General features: G+C 43.3%; 1 pseudogene; it reads left to right on the top strand.

The window, feature by feature from the left end:
* Positions 1-435: 435 nt before the first annotated feature.
* On the top strand, positions 436-23544 carry LOC146785810 (uncharacterized; annotated as a pseudogene).
* The last annotated feature ends 204 nt before the right edge of the window (positions 23545-23748 follow it).

The following is a 23748-nucleotide window of genomic DNA, read 5'->3' as shown; positions in this document are numbered from 1 at the left end:
AGCTGTGCAGCCTACAACAAATTGAGCAGACAAATAGAAAGCAAGCAAATTTAAGTAAAATATCACAAAGCCAACAGCAAACAACGGGCAGAATGCATACCCATGGAAGCTTTTTGAATGTCTCCAAGATGTCTTTAGCAAACCAGACAGCAATGCTGTGTTGTAGACCTCAACCTAAAAAGACACGAAACAACTATCCTCTGGATAAATATACTCATTAAAAGATCAAACTTTCAAATATCCTTGTTCACATAGCTCATGTTGCTCCAGGTCTATCGCCAGATGGAACAAACATGATTCCCATCCCTAGCTAGGGTTGACTACCTCCGCCACAGCCAGTGCCAAGCCCAGCTGCCAAAGGAGGAGGGTTATGCATGGGGCTAGCTACCCTAACATGTAAAAAAATCCTAGCAACAGAAATGCCAATCAAAAGACATGCCGGCCTTGGGGAGAGAGAAATGTCCGTCCTGGAGAGCTATGATGCCTTGTGGTGAAAGCCAGAGATCCCTGAATGCTACAAAGCTGATCCACCTTCTTTCAACCAAGACCCTCTCCATCGGGACATGGAACATGAGGACAATGTAAGAGACAGGCAAGACAGCCTAAGTGACAGAGGAAATGCAAAAATATAACCTTGCCCTGTTTGGCATCAGCAAGACAAGATGGACACACTCTAGACAGAAAAGACTGGCTCAAGGAGGAATGCTGTTGTATTCTGGACCTGAGAAAGAGAACGCCCCACACACTCAGGATGTATCACTGATGTTAACGCCAGCAGCCAACAAAGCTCTGATTTGATGAGAAGCCCATGGTCCCAGAATTCTCCTATCGACCTTTCACACAAAGAAAAAGAGGATCAGTATCAATGTTATCCAGTGCTATGCCCCTACAAATGACAGCAAAGATGAAGGGAAAAAAATGATTCTACAACAGACTCCAGTACATCCTGTAGAAATACCTTGAGAGAGGTATCACCATCCGGATGGGGGATCTCAATGCCAAGATTGGATGCAACAACACTGGGTATGAAGAAATCATGGGCAACTATGGCCTTGGCAAATGGGACGAGAATGGTGAAAGGCTCACAGATCTCTGTGCCTGAACAGTCTAGTATGGTGACAGGTGGCAGTGCATTACCACTCAAAATAATTCACAATACAACGTGGGCGTCAGACCACCATCTTGTCATGGCCAGGTTAAAGCTAAACCTGAAGAAAGCATGGATGGAACCAAAAAACCAATACCAGTTATATAACACTACCCTCCTCAAAGTTGCATAGAATCTGAGTGAATACTCACTCACCATCAGTAACAAGTTTCATGTCTTGCAAGAACTGGAAGACGACAGAGACCCAGTAGAAAATCAGTGAAAGAAGATCAAAGAAACAGTGACATCAACCTGCCATGAGGTACTGGGTCCCAAGAAACACCAGCATAAAGAATGGATCCCCACCATAATTCTCTGCAAAATCCAAGAGAGAAAGGAAAAGAAAGTTGCAGTCAACATCAGCTGAACAAGAGCAGATAAAGCAAAAGCTCAAGGAGAGTGCACCAAAATCAACAAGGAAGCAAAGAGAAGCTTAAGAGCAGACAAGCAAAGATTCATCAATAGTCTTGCCACAGAAGCCTAGGAAGCAGCAAGCTCTGGAAACTTGAGAGAACTTTACGCATAACAAGGAAACTCTTCTGCACATACAGCAAGCCAGAAAGACCTGTTAAAGACAAAGCTGGGAAGACAGTCATGAATAAGAACGCCAACAATGAAGATGGATGAAGCACTTTGCAGAAAAGCTGAACCAGCTGTTGCCACAGTCTCTACCAGACATGCAGCCAGCTGACAAGTACTTGCCAATCTAATGCAGGAGACCAACCAAGGAAGAAATACGGCAAGCCATCATAAATTTGAGAAATGGGACGGCAGCAGAACCTGTCTACATTCCTGCAGAGGCACTGAAGGCTGATATTGAATCATCAGTAGACATGTTTTATCCCATATTTGGAAGGATCTGGAAAGCTGAAAAGGTGCCATCAGACTGGAAGGAGGGATATCTCATCAAGATCCCCAAGAAAGGTGACCTGGGTAACTGAGCAAACTACAGAGGGCTAATTCTTCCATCAACCCCAGGCAAAGTATTCAACAAAGTCCTCCTGAACAGAATGAAGTCACAAGTTGATGCAGCAAGCTGGCTTCCGCAAAGATAGATACTGCACAGACCATATTGTAACACTGTACATCATCATCGAACAGTCAATAAAATGGGATTCCCCCATCTATGTGATCTTCATTGAATATAAGAAGGCATTTAACAACGTGGACAAAGATACCCTTTGGAAATTCCTCCACCACTACGGTGTGCCAGATAAACTTATAAGAATCATCAGGAACTCTTACGTGGGAATGAGCTTCAAGATAGTCCATGGTGGACAGATAACCGAGCCTTCCAAGTGAGGAGCGGTGGCCGCCAGAGTTGTTTGCTCTCGCATTTTATCTTCCTGCTGGCCATAAACTGAACCATGACGACATCCATAGCAAGGAGAAGAAATGGGATCCAGTGGACACCTTGGACACAGCTCAGTGACCTGTACTTTGAGGACCACTTGGCTCTACTCTCCTACAACCATCTGCAGATGAAAGAGATGACAGACAATGTGGCAGCCACATCATCACAACTTGGTCTCAACATCCATAAAGGAAAAATCAAGATCCTAAAGATCCTGAAGACTAACACGGCCAGCACATCTACAGTCACTCTTGCACTGGAAGAAGGTTGAGTCCTTCATCTACCTGGGCAGTGTCAAAGACAAGCAGGACGGCATAGACGATGATGCCAAGGCAAGAATCAGAAACACAAGTGTAGCAATCATTCAGCTAAAGAAGATCTGTAGCTCCATGGACTTAACACTGCAAACCAATGTTAGAAGGCGACCTCAGAGGGGCCCGGAGGGGGCCCTGACTGCCCTGAGACCCACCCTCGAGGTATCGTAGCCGGGCACTGGCGGGAGACTCCTCAGGGGAGGAACCTCGTATCTAGGATCGCACACTCGGCACCACACGACAGAGAGACACCACACGAGGAGTTCTTATGAGCAAATCTTTATCAGATCGAAGTGGTAGGATCTTTATGATCAGCAAGGCAAAATATATACAAGTAGAGCGCGGGCTCGCAAAGTCTTGGAGAGGGGTTAGGAGGTAGCGGGACAGTCTTTGGGGATATGGATCAAATGCAGGAGCGTACCCGGCGCACAGCTCACAATCCTCGAGCTGGGGGATACGCTTGTCGTCGTGGGGTCCGGCGGGACCAAGAGAGCCTGTGGGAGCCGCGAGTCACTCAGCAGGCTCGAGTACAAGTTCGGAGGTCTTACGATCTTCAGGGAGCCGCGAGTCACTCAGCGGGGCTCAAGCACAAGTTCGGAGGTCTTACGATCTTCAGGGAGCCGCGAGTCACTCAGCAGGGCTCAAGCACAAAGTCCGGAGGTCTTACGATCTTCAGGGAGCCGCGAGTCACTCAGCAGGGCTCAGCCACAAAGTCGGAGGTCTTACGATCTTCAGGGAGCCGCGAGTCACTCAGCAGGGCTCAGGTGTTTCCAAGGCGAATCTGCCGGACAGTCCCAGAGCACCCCTTGTTATAGGGCGACTCCTCTTTGATGTCCGGAGTCTGTGCAGGCAGGGGTCTTGTCACCTGGGGGTCGCTTGTTGGGGGTTTCCTGCCATTGTCCTTTGCTCCTTTCAGGGCCGGGGTCGGGAGGAGTCCCAGACACCCAGCAGGCGTGGAGCCAGCCCTCGGGGAGGCCGGCGGGTCGATCGAAACCCACCTTCCCAGGGAAGCGCAGAGGTGTGATGGAAACTGCTCCTCCCTTTCTCATCCCAAGGGGAGCGCGATGTCCTCCAGCCGGAGTGGCGCCTACAGGCTAGGGTCGCGCTGGGGCCGGGCGGCCATCTTGGTGCATGAAGTGGGAACGCGGGCCCGGGATGGCCGAAGGAGGAAGGCCACGGACGGGGGAAGTCCGGGTCGGGTGTGTGTGTTCTGGTGGGAAGGATCGGCTAGGCCGTGGGCTCGGGGCTGGTGTGAGGTGCAGGGGTCAGGTCTGACTAGGTTACGAGGGCCGGGTCTAACAACCAAGATCAAGCTTTTTAACATCAATTTAAAATTGGTCCTTCTGTATGGAGCAAAAACTTGGAGGACAACAGTGACCACCACCAATAAAGTCCGAGGAAAATCCTCCAAATCTGCTGGCCAAACACCATCAGCAACAACCACCTATGACAGTAGACTTCCCAACTCCGTGTCCACAGAGGAATCATGAAAAGATGCTGGGGCTAGAAAGGTCACATCCTTCGCAAGCCCGCATCAAACACCACCAGGCAAGCTCTGACCTGGAGCCCTCAAGGGGCAAGGAAAGAGGAAGGCCAAGAAACACCTGGCTCCGAGGCCACCAGACTTTCCAAACGGAAATGGGTTACACGTGGAGTCAGATTGAAAGAAAACCCAGGACGGAGAGGGCTGGAGAGTCCCAGTTGATGGTCTATACCCAGGAGTAGCAGGCATCAGTAAGTAGTAAAACAGAGAGCAAGATAAAATCCTAAAAGAAAGAAGAAATATTTAAATCCCAAACATCTATCATCATTGCTTTCATTTTGTATTAATTGAAGTCATTTAATTACTGTACACTGTTTTTCATTAAATGATTAACAAATCAGTGTTTTGAACATTATACTCAAGTGTAAAGAGTTGCAAAATCACACATCTTCGTCCACAAAATTGTACTTTGATCTGTGATGGAAATATAGGAACTGTTTTCAGACAAGTCAGACCTGAACTTTTAAACATATCTGGGATGTGATATTTTATGGAAGAAGGTGAGCTACACCGATGTTTAATAATAGTAACAACAATACCTTCTTCATGTTTTCATTAGTTCTCAAGGAATGTATGTCATTAAAGTGATCACTTGAATGGAACTGTGGAACATCCTAATTTGTTGAAGCATCCAGCAACACCCCCAACATCAACATGTGACTATTACTTGAAGAAAAAAGACTGATACTGCTGCCTAATGCGGGAGGCTTGACATTTACAGAATGGGGTGTTCTGGTTTATAGGTGAATGTTGCAAAATGTAATCACTAGAAGGATAATGATAACCATCTCAGCTTCTTTGTGAAAAATGAAGTCGTGACAAAGTCTATGCGCTGAAATGTCCACTGGATTCCCCTCCCTAGGAGTAAATATTTAAACTAGCTCACCGCTTGACATCACTGCAAACCCCAAGCTCCATTTCGAAGCTCTCTAACTTCTCATTTGGTTAGATGCAGTGTAATAATTAACCAAGTTGTTAGTCAGTTTACTAATGAAACGCTGTAAATCATCAGGTTATGCAAGAGATTCACCTCTAGCTAGGAGCTATACGTTTCTGAAAGCAGACCCTCACTTCTTCGAAAGACATACGGACCGTTATCATTTCTTTGCTAAACCAAGTCAGGGTCCACCTGAGCCAAAATCTGCCATAGTCACTCCCTCCTGAAATAATCTGCGTTAGAAATAGGAACTAATTGTCCTACTTACAATAGGCCACTTTGTGTAAAGTTTCTTGAATAAAAAGCCACACGCACATAGGGGAATACACGATGCTGGCTATCGACGCCGAAAAGGTGTTCGAAAGGGTCCACTGGCCCTATCTAGAACAAGTTCTGGAAAGAGTGGGGCTGGGCGTGAAATTTCACACATATTTCTTGAACTGCTACAAGCTCTCGATGGCCACGGTTCGAGTCAACTGACACACATCCCCCCGGTTCACCGTTGAGAGAGGTACAAGGCAGGGGTGCCCTTTGTCACCCCTCCTTTTCACTTCTTACATGGAGCCACTGGCGCAACAGTTGAGGCTCAACCCGTTGGTCACGGGGATCAAATTTGGCGGTTACATCCATACGATTAGCCTCTACGCTGATGACATTTTGATTTTGTTGTCCAACCCACGAGACGCGCTGCCAGCGTGCCTAGAGGACCTAGATTTCTTTGCACGAACTGCCAGGTTCAAAGTGAATATGGACAAGTCGGTGGCCCTGGACCTGTCTCTGGAGAAATCCACTCGAGAACACTTGCAAAGCTTACTCCCTATCCAATGGGCGGCAGACATGATCCCATATTTGGGGATCCAGTTAGCCTCCTCACTTTCGTAAACGGCTATCACTAACTACACCCTACTGCGACAGAAAATCCGGCGGGAACTGGGGTGGAGGAAACATTACCCTTTGTCGTGGTTAGGCAAAGTAACCGCAGTCAAGATGACCTTTCTCCCACAGATCCTATATCTGTTTCGTACCATCCCTCTAAGGGCACCTTCTGACTGGATACAGCAAACACAATCAGAACTGGCTCAGTTCATATGGAACGGTCGGAAGCCACACCTGAAACAGAGGTTGGCAATGCTTCCCCCAGAGGGAGGGGGACTCGGACTCCCTGATTTACTACTCCACTTCCAAGCTGCACAATTGCGTTTCCTGGTGGAGTGGAGCCGATGGAGTCAGGGAAACATTAGTTATTCCAGGATCAGGCGGTAGCTGGCAGACCCCTGCAGGAAATTCCATTTCTTCTCAAACAACACAGACCCGCTAACTTGTACGCTTCATATATCACAAGAGTCCCCATGGAGATATGGGATCAAACCAATATTAGCACAAACTTACCACTTTCCCGTCCCCGCTCACTCCACTGATGGACAACCCAGACTTCACTCCGGGTATGGACTCGATAGCCTTTGTGAGGTGGCGGCCTTCAGGGTGCCGAACCCTCTACCAAATGTACTCCGCAGAGGGAGTTATCCCTTTCTATCAATTTAACCAAGAATATGGGTTGCCGGAAACGGAGAGACTTCGATATCTGCAAGCGCGACATTGGGCGCTCAGCGACCAAGTCCGATCCATGGCGGACAGGCGCCTGCTCCCATATGAGTACTAGCTTATCACACGCACGACAGACAAAAAGCTAATATCCGACTTATACAAGATGCTGCAGGCCAGATTTGCTCACACTTATAGCTCCGGAAGGGCACAATGGGAGAGGGAACTAGGCAGGACACTCAGTCATAAAGAGTGGGAAGGCATATACTGTAGAGCACGTCATTCCGCATATTAGATGGGACTCACTGACACCCTCACAAAGATAGCAACCTACTAGTATTATACTGCTGAACGTATCCATGCCATGGACCACTCTAGAGAAGCGACATGTTGGCGGGCTGTGGACAGGTAGGCACATTGGTACACCTACTTTGGGACTGCGTTCACCTCCAATCCAATTGGAAACAGGTACTGGATGAAGTAGATGTGCATTTTGACACAGAAATTCCACGATTCCCCTCATATGTCCTACAGGGCCTCCCAAATCCTTTGACCTATCCATTGCGCTCTCGCAGAGGCCGCCAGATAGCGATTGCGCTGGGCACAGCAATGCAAAATATACTCACACATTGGCGGACCGCCCACGTCCCGACGTTCAACGGCTGGCTCCAAAGCTTATGGCAGGTACTTGGTATGGAGAAGCTCACGCTGACTATGGCAGGGGAGGGATCCAAATATATCGAACTGTGGCAGCCCTTCTTATCCCTGTTGGCCTCTGAATTCCGGGAAATCACTTGCCCTCGACACCTCCGCTTACTGCGCCTCTCTGATACGGAACAGATGACATAGGGCTAGAGGTTATGAATGGCCTAGATAGTTTAGGTGGTGGACTTGGAACACGGGCGGTGGGTGGGAAGGGGTAGGGATGGGTTTAGGGGTTTTCGTATTGTTTTGCTTTTCTTGTCATTTATAGTATATACAATGCTTCCTTACGGTGGCACAGGCCCATTTTCACACTGATGGACTTAGCTTGTCCTTTTCGAGTCCTGGATTTAGCACTGTTAAAGAATACGATGGCTATACCCGCATGTATATTTTTTTGTATATGCTTCTAAATTTTCAATAAAAAGATTTAATACTAAAGTTTCTTGAATGAGCTATATTCAATCAGATCTCATTTTGTCTGGAAACCCCCATAAACTTGGATCCTCTTCAGAATGGGTTCAGGAAAGGCCATTTTAGTTCTACATGGCTTACGAGAAATGGTCTGAAATGTTTCTTCAGCATTTGACACCATTGATTATGCTATCACCTGTAAAATTAAAAGGAACAAGCATTAGCAAAACAAATTGGTCTCCGCATTGAATCCTATTGGCTTTGTGGATTTTTTTTGTTAGATAGCTACTGTGAATGGACATGTAAGCACATAAGCTTTCTTTATATCCATTCAAAGATGGCCATGGTGGGTACATGCGTATCCACAGTGGCTATCGCTGAATGGTTTGCTGAAATAACACAAATCAATTTATTGGTGTTTCATGTGCATGCCTTTACATGCACACTTGTGGACAGCCATTTTGAAATGTGTAAAAACTCATTGTAAGATGGATGCCTGCTGATAAAGTGGCGGGTAGAAAAAAAGCAAAATAATATTGCAAACGGGTGGAAGAAGGGAGTGATAAGCAGGGGAGCAACAAAAGAACAGGTTGAGGGAATTTTAAAAAATGAGCAATGGGTGATGTCTCTAATTTATCATTGGGAAGTGGCAGGACGTATAACCGGAGAAATGTGGGCAGGCAATGCAACACTGAGAAAGAGAATGAGGTGGGGCTGATGGAGGCATGGGAAGCAGTACAGAGAGCAAGAATGGCGCAGGAACACAATGAAGGAGGAAGCAGCACATGGGGGAGAAAACAAGAAAACACTTGCATTCCATTGGAATAACAAAAGAAAAAGAAGAAGGGTATCTGAGTGCAAGCGATGTAAGCAGTGAAACACAAGTCAATCCATCCGAGCACTTGTAGAGCCAGGTCGGAACAAACAATAGAACTGGGAAGAAGGGCATCAAACCTAGGAGAGACAACTGAGATAAACAACAAAGCCCTCCAATCAAGAGCAAAGCCCACTCAATTTAGATTGGAAACAGTAGCCTTCACCTTAAATGACAGGCATCCGACTCTGCTCTAAAAAGGATTGAATCATATGTATCCTGCATATGACAACTCAGCATCCACAAAAAAAGTAATTCCGCTCTACCCACAGCCCACATTTTCTCCCATCTTTTTATATGCGTAAATATCTACCGTAGTCTGTCTAGTCCACTTGCATGGTATCTATTTTATGAATTACCTCAACCTTGCCAACATATGGAAATCATCTTATTCTGCCACTTCATTTTTTTTATTGCTCTACAAATATGGATGTACCAATATTTTTTCAAGTTGAACCAGACAAAGATAGGCATTTCCTTGATCAGTGATGCAGCAATAGACATTCAGAGGCTTTCCTCCTCCTCTTCGTTGGAATCTCCTTGTTTCTCACTGGCACCCCTGGTATTTCAAACAGTAAAAGGGGATAGCTTCCTTTCAAATTATTGGAAAAAAAGATTTTCCTGCTATTTCCACCAACTACTTAGACAACCAGGCTACTCTCTGTGTGAAGCTCTCAAGGCAAGAATATCCCAACAGATAGTGAAAAGGTTAGGACAGTGATTCATATCTCTGATTCTTGGCTGCCTTATGACCAGGCATTGGTATTTGTAAAATGTAACTTCCCATATCACTCCAATACTGAATAATCTGCTCTAGCTTCATTTGAGAAACGCATCATGTAAAGTTTTCTGCAAAGAATGAGTTCCACTTTATTAGTCCCAAAATTCAAGCCTCAGCAAAAAAGCTGAACCTTCTATCAGCTACTCCAAAAATAGTAAAAGACCCATGCTTTTGCCAAAGCCAAATAGGAGGTCTTTCCTCCTGCCTAGTCCCACAGTGGTGGAACAGTTTGACCTCAGGATGTGAGTGCCTCAGGTAAAAATTGCTCTCCATTAACACAAAACAGAAGGGGTGGCTTCTTACTCTGTAGGACACTGTGCTGTTCATAGTCAGCTTCCAGCATATAGTAAAGGCTCAAGAAGCCTTAGGGTCTATTGCAACATTTCTAAACACCAACAATTGTTTGGTCGGTTAAGTTTATGATATTTTACTTTTGGGAAAGGATCTTGAGATACTAGTGGAAATCAAGTGCATGAATTACAAGCATGAGGGCGAAACTGACCATATTTCTTCTTTATTTGATACCTTTGCTTAAGGGTTAGATGCAGCTGCATGGAAGAGGTTTACTGAGCAAGATATTCAAGAATAGTGTGCCCAGTATGTATAGCTTCTTCTTTTTGACTTGCTATCACCAAATCCAAACAATAAGCGCCCTTAGATGGTACTAGCCATTATTTATCGTTTAGACACATCAGTGGTACAGAGTAACAAATAGAAATAACCCAATTCATTATCAGGTGCTGTGAATCACAGTGTCCCTAAAGAGAAAAGCAATAAGGGCCACACGTATCATGCATTTTACCGTTCGCAAATGGCCCGATTCGCAGAATTGGGTCATTTGCAACCCGTAAAGGGCATTGTGGTATATATGAATTCCAATTTGCGATTCGGTAACATGTTACCGAATCGCAATGTGGAATTGGGAATACATACTGATTCTGTATTAGGAAGAGGCGAGTTCAGGACATTTCTTCCTAATACCGAATCGCAGCAATATGTTGGAATGTTTTGTGACCAAAATGCAGTCACAAAACATTCACATTTTACCATCTACTTCAAGTAGATGGTAACCCATTCGCAAATGGGACCCCTTTTTCCTTTGGTAATGGTAGCAAATATGTTTTTTCAGAGCAGGCAGTGGTCCCACGGACCACTGACTGCTCTTACTAAATTAGAAGAAAGCTTTGCATTTTTCTTTTTTAAACGCACCCTATTTTCCTTTAAGGAAAACGGGCTGCATTTTAAAACAATTGATTGCTTTATTTAAAAGCAACCACGGACATGGTGGTCTGCTGACCCCTGTAGGTCTCCATCCCCGTGATTTTAGCAATTCCCAATGGGTCGCAAATTGTGACCTAATTAATATTCATGAGGTTGGTCGATTTGCGACCCACTAGGAGTCGCTAAATGAAACTCATGGAGATTCATAAATTAGGAATAGTGATGACCTAATTGCACAATTTGCAGAAAATCGCAATTATGTGATCACTAATTCCAATATTGATAAAGGTGTCCATATGTTCTTAAATTGAATGTCAATGTGTCATTAAGCCTTCATGAAAAGGATGTGATGAATTTACTCTCTGAATGGTAAATGCTTGATATAGTTCTACCCGGTATGGCTTTTATTGTGGAAAATACATTTTTCATTATTTTATTTGTTCAGTTTGGAGCCCTGGAATGAAGACCAGGGTGCAGAAGGTGTATGATCCAACAGGATTTATTTAAGCTCAATCAGAAAACCTCATCCTCCACACTTGCCTCTGATAGGTTCCTCTCCTAACTCCCTTCATTTCAAATCGAACATTCTAGCACCATGGAAACTGCATGCCATGAGCTCTATATTCCACCGCTAAGACAGTCCACCCTCAGGGACAGACACAGAGGCAAATGGGATACTACTCACAAAATATATTACAACATGGAGAGATACCACACACCTCCCTCTTCTTAGCACAACAGATAATAAACAATTTTCCCAAATTCTTTACACTTTAAGAAAACATATTCAGACATATCCCTTCAGATACTTAGGCCTCTTTGATAACCGGGAACTTCTCCTCACTTCTTGCTTACTTGGAAGCTCTCTTCATTTCATTGATACCTCAAATTCCTTATTGCCATACTTGTTAACATCAGACTTTACTGATCCAATTATGACCTTCAACACTCTTCCCAAGTTGCACGTCTTATGATCTTCAGTTCTGACAGCATTCCCAAAAACTTTGATTACTTTAAGAGGGGCAGAAAACTTTGTCTGAGACTTTGAAATTCCTAACCAAACATTCCTGACCCTGATCACATCTCCAATGCGTATTTCCATTTTCTTTGCAGCCTTGTGACTGTCATACAAAGCCTTTCTTTCAAATTCTCACTTGGCCTTATGTAGGTGGGCTGGCATTTACCACTTCATAAATACCGAATCATACCGATTCGGTATTTATGAAGTGGTAAATGCTATGTAGGTAATTGGTCGGTAAATATTACCGATTCGGAAAAATTCGGTAATTACCGAATCAGTATTTACCGATTCGGTAATGAGGCATAACTTCCCATTGATGGGAAGGTATGCCTCATTACCGAATCGGTAAATACCGATTCGGTAATGGGGGAGCACATGCAAGGGTGGCAGGGTGTCACATTGACACCCTGTTGCACCCCTGATTCGGCCATGTGTGCACATGTGGCACACATACATGCCCTGAGGGCATGTGTGTCTGCCACATTGCACACATCTACGGGCAAAATATTGCATTTACACACATATTCGTCATTTACCACCAACTATTAGTTGGTGGTAAATAACGAATCCCCACACACACCACACAGTCCCCCTACATCTCATTTCTGTATTCGGAATTTACCGAATCGGTAAAATTACCGAATCGGTAATTTTACCGAATCGGTAATTTTACCGAGTCGGTAAATTCCGAATACAGAAATTCTCCCCCTACATCTCAAAAGCCAAAATACCGGTCGGTAACGGTATAATTACCGAAAATCGCCCGTTACCGACCGGTATTTGGCTACCTACATCTCTCCCATTTCTTTATTCTTTTCATTATCTTCCACACTCACACTCTGTCCCCCCCTTTTCCTTCACCCAAGACAGACAAAGTAGAGTGTTTTCTGTTTTTATCCTCTTAAACAATTCAAAGGAGAGATCCCCATGCTGGTGTGTGGGGTTATCCTGTAATTCTAACCTTACTTAACACTTTCTCCTTCCAATACTCATTACTCGCCATAGCCCTTTGTATGGATTCCTTTAACACCCTGTTCAGCCTCTCCACCACGCCATTCGTTTCCGGGTGATATTTCTTCTATTTGATGCCCCTGTCCCCAAGATACTTCTCCATCTCATGTGATACCAGCTGAACCCCATTGTCTATTAAGATAGAGGTGGGAAAGCTTTCTCTTTCATACACCTGTTCCAGAAAATGTATAGCATCAGCTGTCTCAACAGAATTGGTTATTCCTACTTCAGGCTACCTGGAATACATATCAATTAAACCTCTAATGTATTTATCCACGCTGGAGTGTCTTTTTCAGACCAAGAATGACCATGGCTACTTCTTGCCAAGGTTCTTTGGATCTGTCTCTCACCAACACCGGCTGAACTCCACAAGTAAGGCTTTTTGTCCACATTGGCACACTGCACACACTCTCTCACACCCTTCTCAATCTGGATATCCATCCCCAGCCTCCTGTACATTAGTCAGAATCTCCCCTTTATTTTTGAGATCCAAAGATGATTCTCATGTGCCAACGAGATCAATCCTTTTCTAAACGACACCGGCAAGACTAATCGGGTCCCTCTCAACAGTATCTCATCCTACAAAGACAACTCATATTTGATCTTTCATAATCCTCATAATTGATCCTGATCCTTCTCCTGTCCACTCCCCTTGTTCTTCAATCTAGGAATCAGTTGCTGACTCACATCATCCTTCTTCAACTCCTCTACCCATTCAACCTCCTAGATAATTTCCTCTCTGATCACACAAACCTCAAAGTCCTTGTCCTCTACTTCCAACTCCTCCTGCATTGCAATACTGTCAACCAACTGTGAACAGCAATCAGCAATGCTGTTTCTAGCTCCAGGTACATACATCATGTAGAACTGAAATTGCTGCTGGACAATGACCCAATACCTAATTCTCCCGGACACCACATTGAATACCTTTTCCTCAAACACTTCCCTAAGAGGCTTGTGGTCTGTCCTTATCAGAAACCTGCTACCAAAAGTTAATTTTCTCAATTTCTGCACAGCCCAGAACACCGCCAAAGCCTCCTTCTCCTTTCAGCCCTCTTGAGATGAACAGTATCGTCCTTTCCACACCATTGTACTCTACAAAAGCACTGCACCAAACCCCCTAGCACTGGCTTCAGTCATAATGAGCGTTTTCTGACCAGACTCAAAACTTTGTAAACACCAAGCTTTCCGAAGCTTCTGTTTCATTTCTGTAAACTCCAATTCACCCTCTTCACTTTACTTGAATGTGGTACTTTTTTTATAAGCATTCCCATATTCTTGGTCTTCTCAGCAAAATTGCACACAAATTGGTGGTAATATTCCGCCATACCAAGAAACTTGAGTACCTCTTCCTTGGATACTGGACTTGCTGAACTATCAATGGTATCCACCAACACCTTCTCAATGCCCTCTAATTTTATCTTGTGACCAAGATAATTGATTTTGTCAAGATTACAAATACAATTTTCAGCTTTTAACATCAAGCCACACTCTCTCAGCCTACACAGAACTTCATGCACCCACTCATTGTGTTCTTCCACATTCACACCATACACCAGAATATCATCCTGACATATTTTGATGCCACTTACCCCTTTCCACATCCTCTCTGTTTCGCGCTCAAACACCACTACTGAATAAAGCAGTCCACTGGCATGGGGATACATTTATACATGCTGAAAGGGGTGGCGAACGCCGTCATGTCTTTGTAATCCCTGTGTACCCTCACCTGGTGATACGCAGATATAAATAAACCGACGATAAACATGTCACCCCCTTTAGCATGGTCAACATCTCATTTATATTTGGCAAAGGGTAGTAGCCAGCTATTACGCTCTTATTCAGTTTCCTCAAATGGAACCAACTTATGAGAGAGTCACCTCTTATGATACATAAATCTTACCTGCTGTAAACCTGTACTTGATCTGTATGGACCCATTGAAATTACTGAACAATTTGATGGGCTCGCCAACATAGCCTTTCGGACATATGTCAGGTTTGTCTCATTTGTCTCTGCTCACCAAGGCTCTATCCAACATTTCCCTGGGAATCAATGTGATAATCGCTCCAGAGTCAAATAGCATGGATACCGCCACTCCCTCAATCTGCACAAATTCCATGGGACCACTCTTCTATCTTTCACCTGTAAAATAAACGCATCATACGAAGAATCATCCTCATCACACACAACCTCTTGCATGTTCTTTTTCTTTAAATTGGAGCTTCTGCAAAACTTAGTTCCATGCCCTTTTTTTACCACAACCCTTGCAAGTAGCCTTCCAACCAACACAGCCCTTATAATTTTCAAAATGACCAACCTCCCCACACCTGTGACAACGACTTTTCTTCACGTCCTTCATATCTTTCAAAAACTCCTTTTCTCTTTCTGATCATCATGTTTCTTATATTGACTGACAGGCTGTACAATACTTTCTTTACCATTCATACCACCCTTCTTTATTTCCTCAACACATGCTAAACTGTGTTCATATATTTTAGCAATGGTCACCACCTCAGAAGGTGAGGGACTGTCTTTCTGATAAAATGACTCTTTCACTTTTCCAAATAACACCCCAAAATGAACTGGTCCCTCAGACATCCTTCACTTGTCCCGCCAAAACTGCATGTTGATGCTAATTTCCGCTGCACTGTCATGTACTCCTCTACAGACTCCCCTAAGCATTGCAACCATTTACCAAACTGGTACCTCTCCAGAACTGTAGACATTTTTGGCAAATAGTGTAGAACTAATTTCTTCATACAAATTTCATAATCATTCAGCTCACTACTCTCACTCGATGTAAGATCCAGTAAGTGCCCAAATATTTCTTGGCCCTCAAGACCCAAACACAGCAGTAATAAAGAGATCTTTCTCTCTCCACTTAAGGAAGTACTGCATACTCTTGAATAATGTGCAAACACCGACTTCCACTTCCTCCAGGGTATCTGTGATTCACCAGGAGTTGTTAGAAAAAATGGAGGAGTTACATTCTGCATAATGACCTCAATAGGTTAACAATGAAAGGAGCACAAACTTATGCACAACAAATGAGAGATTTAAAAAAATATGCAAAATATCCTGACGGTTTACAAAATTAAGCCAAAATGTCCTGTAATGACCGTCAGTATCCACAGCTCAGACGATAAGATGGTGTGCCAATCACTGAGCACTCCAACAGTATGTTCATAAGAAATTACACGTAACATGAAAGAAAGTCAACCAGCAGTATATGTGACTACCTGTGACTAGTATATGACACTTAAAATGTCAGCCAGCAGTACTTGTGATCAGTATACCAGCAACATAGATCAGAATTAGACTTCAAATGCGACAGAATGTAAGTGTGCGCATCACCCAGTCCCGCGTCATCAAATATGGGTGTGCCCGTCACCCAGCACTGAGCATACAACTGTGTGAACGTTAAATGCAAAAATAATTGGTGAGCCCTTCACCAAGCTCCTTGTTTCTCCAGTAATCTGTGAAGTTGAATACGAGGCTGCCCAACATCCAAAATGGTGCCTGTAGACGTGACTGCATAAGCCTTGAGGTCTGTTTCTGTGGGAGATTGCGCATTCTGGCCTTATGCTTTAACGCCGTGATACGATGACGCAGTTCTGGGCCACAAAGAGAGAGACTCTCAAGGAGAAGAGCTTGCGCTAAAGTGGAACCCATCAGGCAATGATCAGAGGTAGGCAAAAGTAAACACGTTTCAATGAATGCACACCGCTCTTCAATATCCTCTCACTCTGCCTGAATAAATATGCATGCACCACTCTTCAATGTCCACTCACGCTGTCTGAATGTGCCCCGCTTGCCCACAACGCTTCACATGTGTTTTCAATGGAACAGTACATTGTTAAACTCAGAAGGTCCCACAGTACAAATCGGAAGGAGATTATATGTTAATGGCAAGCACTAGTCTTTTTAGGTCGAGCCTAGAGCAGCGCATGCGCTGCTTGCTCGACTTTTAGTCGGGGGTAAAAAAAGTGCTACCCACAAGCTTTTCGTGGCCTAAAGCTGGCGTGCATGTGCTCGTGAACGCGCGCAGCCGCCATCTGCCTTTCTTATCTCATTAAGCCTTCAAGCCATCATGGCTCATTAAGTGGTTTAGGGTGCAGCGTGCGTGCACACAACTCTCTCCGCCTCTCTCTCCCGCTGCAGCCCCCATCCATGCATTCCGCGCGGCCAATGCTTGTGCTATAATCGCGGCACCCGCGCTTTACTTTTAACATTAAAAGTGAAGCGTGGGTGCAGCGATTATAACAAAAGTAAAGAAATAGATGTTTTTTTCTAATTCTTTACTTTTTCTATAATCGCGGCACCCGCGCTTTACTTTTAACATTAAAAGTGAAGCTCGGGTGCCGTGATTATAGCAAAAGTAAAGAAATAGAAAAAAACAACTATTTCTTTACTTTTGTTATAATCGCTGCACCCGCGCTTCACTTTTAATGTTAAAAGTGAAGCGCGGGTGCCACGATTATAGCAAAAGTAAAGAAATAGATGGGTTTTTTCGATTTCTTTGCTTTTGCTATAATCACGGCACCCGCGCTTTACGCACCGCGATTATAGCAAAAGTAAACATACTTATAAGGTCCCAAAAGCGAGACCTATTGGCTATGACAATGCTTCTTTTTCTTTCTTTTAAGTTTTCACAAGGTCTTTGGCACCCAAACTAGGGTTATAACAGGAGATAGCACACACCTCACACTGGAAAGCATCCTGAGAGCAGGAGAAACACCGCAAAGCCAAATGTAATCATTCACCCAGTTATGGGCATACTTGGACTCAGTGGTTCATCCAGAAGCCACAGCAGAATTTTGGTCACTGTAGGTGTGAGTTGAGGTTCTCCTTCAGGCATGGTGGTCCATTCCAAGTCGTCGCCAATTAAATGAAGTTCAAGGCATAGAAGGTGTATGATCCAACATGATTAATGTATGCTCAATCAGAACACCTCAACCTCCACACTTGCCTCTGCTAAGTGCATCTCCCACCTCCTCATTTCAAATCCTAACATTCCAGCATCATGGAAACTAAATGCCATGAGCTCTATATTCTACAGCTAAGACATTCCACCCTCAAGGACAGACACAGAGACAAGTGGGATACTACTCATGCAAAATATTACAATATGGAGAGATAACACAAGCCCCTTCCACCATAAAGGTCACCAAGGTCAATTGCTGCTGGGCCCGATTAATAACCCAGATGAAAACAGCGGAGGGTGCTCTATTAGATGTGCAATCCATTGAGTTGTGATGTAGCTAACTGATAGGTGATCAATAAATGTTGTTATGGACAGTTTCCGGAAGTAAGATGCCTAATGAGGAGTTGAAATGTAAGTGATCAAACACTTTAGCGATTTGGAGTCAATTCAATCAGTTAAAAATACTTTATTTAGACCATCGAGTCCATTAAAGTGCCAAGTGACACAAAAAAAGATTAAAAAAAGAATCATTACATAATTTTAGCCATATCATGTTAGAAAATAATCAGCTTCTCAGTCATGCAGGTTCAATCAGTTCTTGTAAAAGAGATGGTTTAGAGAACATTTTAGATAAAAAAAAACATATGATGTGTAAAATGTACCTTTTCAATAGTATATAAAACAGACAGTTTTCACTCTTCACAATAGATGACAGTGCCTCTTAAGGTGAACATAACGTGATAGTCAATGTGCTGTTCTAATTGCAGCCATATAATTTAAGCACATCATTAATAAACAGAGTATAAAACTCTTTTATAGTTGGAACATATAAGTTAGCCAATTGTTTCTATTTTGTCTGCCTGTTTTTATGCGTGTTTTTTTATGTTCGCTGTGCAGTAGATAAAAACCTGTGGTCTGAATAAAATGAGTTATCTACAACAGACTTTGAGGCTGCATAATTCATAACTGTGAGTCTAAAAACTCACCCTGGGGTCCTACAGCATTCGAAACAGTGGTTTTCTTCCTTAATAATTTGTCTGCTCTGTCCAAAAATGTTATGTTTGGAAATTGCCTGCGGCTGAGCATTGTTCAGGAGATAATTAACAACTACTGGAATGGTCCATGACCCTTCTTTAATCAGCCGATTCCGGAGAAATCTTCTGCGTTCCTCAAGGAGAGCAGGGTACATGCAGAGTTGGTGTGATAAAGACTCCTGAAACAAGCCACATGGGCGGCATGTTTTAGTGTTGGGTTGACATGCCCAGAATAGGACATGTTACAACGTAAACTTTTACAACGCATGTCTTTACAACACGGTTTTTACTTTGCAGCATCCATTACAACGCATGATTTTACAACGCATGCCATCACAACGCATTTTTAGAAACTACACTTACAACACATTCCATTACCACGCATATCATTACAACGCATACCATTACAACGCATACCATTACAACGCAAAATACTTTTAGGGCAACAGTAGTGTAAATGTTGGATATTGTCGAGGTATAAATTGCTATTCCAACTCCTGTGAGTGCCACAGGAGGGTAAGTGTTGGATAGTGTAGGGGTAAAAATTACTATTCCCACTCCAGTGAGTGCAATAATAGGGTAAGTGTTGGATAGTGTAGGGGTAAAAATTACTATTCCCACTCCAGTGAGTGCAACAATAGGGTAAGTGTTGGATAGTGTAGGGGTAAAATAACTATTTCCCATTACTTACCCTATTATGCGTTGTAATGGCATGCATTGTAGTGGCATGCGTTGTAATGGCATGCGTTGTAAAGGATGTTGTGTTGTATTGACTGCGTTGTAAAGGTAGTGCCTTTTAATGACTGCATTGTTTCCCAGTGAAAACGGTTCCATGATGTATTTTTGAGGCCTTCTTCTGGCATAGCTGGTAAGACCTAAAGCAGCATGTTCTCTTTTGGTGAAAGGGCGGTGGTCTAATGCAAAAGGTTTTTATTTTTACCTTTCTATTCAAGTCTGCTTTGAACTGTGGATGCAGTAGTTTTAAATTCCACAGACCTGCAGCACCTATTAGCTCCAGTGCTTCAAAAAGGGTGTGGGACCAGGCCTTTAATTGACATGAGCTATTGGTGAAAAAAACTTCCCGCCAAATTTGATTTTTCAGCAATCCTGGCTCTGCTACACGTGCTGAGTGCATGTACTTTAAAATACAATTCTTCTGAGTAAGTAGTTGATCACTCAATTAGGGTCAATTAATACTGAGTGAAAAGTATTTTAAATGATTTTCTGAATCTGTGCAAAGACACACTTATAAATCATATAAACCATGCCCTTTGTATTTCCCATGCTGGATTGACACTTTATGTAAGGATAATGAATGGAGGAGCCTGATGGTTTGATAGGTGGTATTGTATGACAGCTGGGTAAAGTATCCTGGGGCTGACTCACTGAGTCCTTTGTGTACAAGATGGAATATGGGATATTTGTAAAACTAAGATACCCCACATGTATGCACTATAGGAATGGTCTGAGATGTTCAATACAACAACAGTCAGCTACCTACCTACCTGCAGGTGATGGAGGTAATGTTTAGGTGTTTTGGGGGAATGGCACCCTTGAAGAATGACCACTCCCTACTCATATGCAGCCTAATAACTCTAGGCGCTGGGCAATACCATTTGTGGCTACCATACCGGCTAAGTAAGCCAGCATGTCATTCTCTTACATTTACCCTATTTCACACTTAGACTGCAGAGGAAGGCCTAGTGAATGTGATTATTAGGGGTTAAAAGTGCATCTCGATGAAAGCTGTGCACCCATAGGGACCAATAATCATACGGCTGCAACATGCCAACATGCAGGATGCTTGCGTAAATAAAATACAGCAACATCCATTTTCTCCTATTTTTAGGGATACCGGAGTAGCCTTGAGGTATTTACAAGCATCTTTCGATCAATCTACAACCAAGCATTAACAAAGTACTCCCTCCACTGAGATTGAGCCCATCCTGGTGTTCAGTGTACTGTGCTTGAAACTAAAAAGTGCTCCTCTTTGATAAACACCTTAAAATTACTTCTCCAAAAATGTAGCAAGTATGAGTCAATGTGTCTGAATGAGCAGATGCTTAAAGACATCCCAAGAGATCCTCTAAAGGTTTATTGCTGTAATGTTGGTTTTACAATTCAAATCATTGCAATTGTTTCAATGTATGAATGCTGAGTACATCAGTGAGCGAGTTTCCTAAATAAAACCAAATAATTCGAAATAAAATCTGCCTTAATGAACATTAGAGAAGAATTCTCCCCTGCCAGAAATGACAATCAAGCTTTGATTCTCCTAGATATGCTAGCCGCTTTCGGTACGGTCGACCAAGAATTCTCCTACCCCAACGGGAGACCACATTTGAGCATATAAAAGGTGCCACATTCTTTTGAACATTACAAATTAAATTTGACTAGTACTGTGTCCCTGAGGACCATCCCTTTCACGGGCCCTTTTGAACACTTAAATGACCCCCCACTGCAATCATATAATGTGAACTATCATATGGATAGCAACAGTACTCCAAGATACACTAGGATCCCAAAAGAACCAGGACACCCAACTGATGGGCATGATGGTATCAAACATGGTCAAAGTTGGATGACAGACAATAGCCATTTATGAATGGCACAAAATCTGAGATCCTACTCACTGGTTGTGATAAATGTGAGCCTCTATCTACAGTCTGGCCTCTCTCTTAGGACACGCCCCCCAACTAAGCAAAGGCTGTGATATATATTGCACCACCATCAACACACCGAAGCATCCTCATCAGTCATCAGCTACCGCAATGGTATCGACAGCGCGACAGTTGTCAGTCAGGTAAATCATTACACACAAACTGTGCCCGCTTGAGTCACCTAAGTTTCAAAGGGCATCAGACCACATCACTGAAGCTTAATAGTCAGTCAGTCAGTCAAAATTAACTTTATTCGGCTGATTATAGCCATCAAAATACAAATAACAAAACAGGACAGATCAAATCTACAATCATAAAATACATAGATGTAAAATCAGTTAAGATCCCCCGTCTTGTAACAATGTAACAGACATAGAAAATAAAAAACCATAAGACAATTATTAATCTTCGTAGAGTCCTGCTCCACTCAAAATTCATTATCTACAATAGAATAAAATACACTCCATCAAGTAATACGACACTTCATACAAGAATGAGCACACCTCGAGGATCCATAACAGGGAAAGTAACAACAAAAATGAGAATACAGCCCACCAACACATGATTAGGCCTTTACATATTAAAACATAAGAATAACTTTTTAGATAACGTAATTCAAAGCCATGTCCACAGGGGAGTTCATAAGTGACCAATTCCTATGCCTGATTGCTCCTGTTAGAAAACTTGCTACCCCAAAACTGACCATAGGTGATGCTAGCATTTGTAAATATACCAGCGCCGGCCTAACTTGTTCAAAGTTACAACCTCTAAGCAAAGGAATGATACATTTTCTGCGTAGTGAATTGTAATATGCACAGAAGAATGTTATGTGAAGAGTGTTCTGGTCGGAGAAATTATCGCAAGGACAAGGATTTAATGTTGCTTCTTTGAAATACCCTTTAGGAAAAGCAAGGAGCCAGGGAACCATATTCACCAAAATCTTGTCAAAACAAAGAGATGGTACGGTTTGTTTATATAAGATAAATATGGTTGCATCTGTCGACCCAGGCTCAGTGTAGCAAATCTTCTCACCATGGGTTTTTTCAATTCGTTCTCCTCCCTTAGCACTCTTCGTCTATCTAAGAACTGCTGCTTGAGGTCTCTAATGGCCGGTTTACCCAATGCTGTGGGGCTCAAGAATAAATCGGGGCAGGCAAGGGTTTCCATCTGGTCCTTAATATATCTAATCCACGAATGTCTAACACCTTTTCTAGGGTGAGACAATCTTGGGTGATGAATTGGTTAAGATTTGGAATAGGTTGTGCCTAAATTCTCAGCCAACGCAATAAAGGGGCAACCGCGATCTGGTCAGAAAAAAAACCTGCACCTAATTTCTCGTGCATGTTAAAAATTGGCGTGGAAGCAGGGACCAAGAGCAATCTACGCAAAAAAGGGTTTTCGGCCCCCTGGATTTCTCTGACATGTGTGTAACCCCAGATGTTGCTCCCATAAGTCGCCATGGGGAGACACTTAGCATTATAGATCTTCATAAGTGTGGGGAGTGGTTTTGATCCTATTCTTTTTGCAAAGTCTAAAGTGGCCCCCGATGCTCTAGTTAATACATTATTTTTGTGTGCACGCTGCGTGCACCATGAGCACCAGTCATCAAAGAGTACCCCTAAATATGGAAAAGTGGGGACTTTTACTAACTCTAGTCCCTTGCAATAGAATTTAACCTTCGTTGCCCTCTTTGAACCTATGGACATACCATGTGACTTTTTAAAATTAGTGATTAGATCCAATGACTCCATAAAATCTATAAAACAATTTAAAAGCGTTTGCAGCCCCCTTGCAGTCATTCCACTGACTGACTATCAAACAGAGGACTGATTTCAAGATCAGGCGTCTGGCCACATTGTATGGTTGAGCCCCAAGCTACCTCCTCAAAATATTTTCCCCATGTTACCCAATCAGATGCCTCCCTTACCCGTCCTGCACTGCGCCCTGGTAGACTGGAAGCGTTTAGCGGAAGATCTCTGCACCATCACAGCTCGTCCCTCTGGAACTCTCGCCCGCGCAGCCTCCACAAGAACCCCAACAAGAGATCTTCTTAAAAGCAAATGAAGAACTACCACCTCCTCTCAGTGCCGTGATTGAGTTTAATACTTAAGTTGTACTTCTCTCTCTTTACTCCCTGGTGCTTCTGGCACTCTACAGCTTCCTTTGATCACGTGAACAGATTATAAAAGCATCAAGCAAATACATACAACATATAAACTAAATATGTTTTGTTTAAACTCTTTATTTCAGCTTAATTCATTTGCTTTC

The sequence above is a fragment of the Triturus cristatus genome, chromosome 11 (assembly GCF_964204655.1).
Source record: "Triturus cristatus chromosome 11, aTriCri1.1, whole genome shotgun sequence".
NCBI lineage: Eukaryota > Metazoa > Chordata > Amphibia > Caudata > Salamandridae > Triturus > Triturus cristatus.
Note: the sequence above shows the minus strand (reverse complement) of the source record. Positions and strands in the feature narration are given on the sequence as shown.